The sequence below is a fragment of the Microtus ochrogaster genome, chromosome 8 (assembly GCF_000317375.1).
Source record: "Microtus ochrogaster isolate Prairie Vole_2 chromosome 8, MicOch1.0, whole genome shotgun sequence".
NCBI classification, from domain to species: Eukaryota; Metazoa; Chordata; class Mammalia; order Rodentia; family Cricetidae; genus Microtus; species Microtus ochrogaster.
Window position 1 is genome coordinate 8,271,329 of NC_022015.1, and position 2,365 is coordinate 8,273,693.

Consider the following 2,365-nt stretch of genomic DNA (forward strand, 5'->3'; position numbering starts at 1 on the left):
GAGAGAGAGAGAGAGAGAGAGAGAGAGAGAACACTAAGCATCAGCTGTCTGTCTGCTTCCTGACTGGGATGCCTTGTTGCCTCTGCTGCCGTACTGAAGCGCACCTTTAAACTGCCGGCCAAAATAAACCCTACTTTCCTTAATTGCGTTTGTTTGCTTTTCACTACAGTCAGGAGACCAGTGGTACACAACCTAGGGACATTTGTCTTTAAGGTGAAAAAAAAAAAAAAAAAAAAGATCAGTAAGGTGTAAGTAACTGGCACCCAAGCTTCAAAACCAGCCCAAGGCTCTCAAGGCTTTTCTAAACCTCCAACCATGTTCATCTAAGAGCCCATGGTTAAAATGAGACGAGGATGTCTCTGCTCCATGGGGCAGAGAGTAGAGAAAGCGGCATCTGAAGATGTGCGTAAGATAAAAATGAGGCAGATGCAATTAAGCCACAGTGACTCAAGGCCCAGGATAATAAGGGTGGGGTACGGTTAAATACCATTCTGAGTCCCTCCAAGAAAGAAGCTCTGAACCCGTAAGAGGACGAGCACTTTTTTATTCACCACTCGGGGAGCTGCAGGCACAGGTCACAGACCAAGAGCCTCAGATTTTGTGGGAGATCCCCGGGCAGCACTAAGTCCCGCTCCACAAGCTAGTCCAGGACAGCAAGTGAGGGAAGGGGCGCGGCCTCCTGGCCTGCGTCGGAGAGCGCCACGTCCCTCTTGGCTAGGTCTTCCCCAAGCTCCTTCGCGTAGGCTCGTCCCTGGACCAATTTACCAATGGGCGTCCTTCGTGATTCGGGGCCGGACCAATTAGCGACCGTCGGGGGGCGGAGGCAGTCACTATGGTAACCAGGAGGCGGGCGCGCAGGAGGCCGTGGAATAGAGCGCGGCGGAGGGCCGTGGGCTGGGAAAGACCGGTGTGTGCGCGGCGAGCATCAGTCGCGTTAGCCTCGCACGGAGACCCTGCCGAGAAGGTCAGTGGCGCGGAGCTGGGTGCAAATCCCGACCTCGGGGGAGGCTGGGCGGCTCCCGGGAGAGAGGACGCAGGTCCTCGCTTGCCCTGCTCAGGCTGTGAGCTTAGAGGCCGAGTTGGGGGCGGGCAGGACTGGGGAGGGTCTCCTAGCTGTAGCCCCAAGCGCCAGGTTCTCTCCACTGCTCCTTTTGCTGCGGGGTACCTGGGCTTTCTTCGGGGTCAGTGGCACAAGCTGGCGGGGTAGGTGTTGGACTCAGACTGGGGCGGGGTCGGTGGGCGAGTGGGATGCCCACTGGGTGAATGCTCTGGACCCATCAATTTCGTGTAGATGCTCGGCACCACCAGTGCCACGGAGCAAAGGTAGGCCCAGGAACAGCTCTTCCCGGGAGTATGTGAAGCCAGCATCTCTGCCACTAAGGAGAAAGTTCATGCCGTCTGTAGTATCGTTTGCCCCAAAGTGACAAACCAGGCAAAAGAGGAGCCCTTTCGATTTAGGGGAAGAGAAAGATGATACTTTCTTGTTGCACCTGCTGAATGTTAACTCAGTGGGCTGATGTGGTTATTGTGGTTGATGCAGGCAATTATTTTGCAAGATGAGAAAGGGGTGGAGGGAGAGAGAACGAAAATGAAGAGGACCCCTTGTTCTGTTGATTTATACCTTTCATACTGGTTAATATACCTCGTACACAAATTGAATGCTATTATCTAAGTTTCTTACTTAAGACTCTGCTAAATTTGTGGATGAATAATATAAATACCCCTCTCCCCCCAAAAAACACACCCTGATTTTAACAAAAGGCAGGAAGCTGTGACTCACACAATCCCAGCTATTAGAGGGGCCCGAGGCAGGAGGATCTTTTGAGCACCAATTTTAGGAAAATTGATACTAGCTTGGGGAGCAGTTCACACACACACGGTTTAAATGAAATTGTTATAGTACGTTATATTTGATTGTGGGATTTTCCTATAGGAAAGCTTTAAATGTTGAGTGATAGCCCTAAAGATGATTGATTGTCTGAAAGTCAAGAGGCACAGGGTTTATCAGGCATTTGTTCCAGATAGCCTTTGGCTATTTGAATTGCTTCTTAAGGTCTTCCCTGTTTGCTTTTGTTAAGTAACTGGACTCTAGTAATACGCAGATAATGTTATCTTTCCTTCTTACAGATTGCATCAGGAGTTTTCCTCATTTAAACTGTGATATAGTTTTATAAAACTCAAGCAAATTCAGCAAATAATAAACGAATGTTCCAACACATGTTCCTTGGTTAACACAATTAATAGTGTAGAATATTAAAATCATGGAACTATCTCTGTGAGTTCGAGACCAGCCTGGTCTACAAGAGCTAGTTCCAGGACAGGCTCCAAAACCACAGAGAAACCCTGTCTCGAAAAACCACAAAAA

The 2,365-nt window shown here is 49.5% G+C and overlaps 1 protein-coding gene across 1 annotated transcript in view; it reads left to right on the forward strand.

Annotated features, from left to right (window-relative positions):
* Positions 1-821: 821 nt before the first annotated feature.
* Positions 822-2,365, forward strand: part of Nucb2 (nucleobindin 2) — a 35,677-nt gene continuing 34,133 nt past the window's right edge. The window contains exon 1 of the mRNA XM_005351041.3: positions 822-964. The gene's annotated coding sequence lies outside the window, so the exon portion shown is untranslated. The remainder of the gene's footprint in view (positions 965-2,365) is intronic.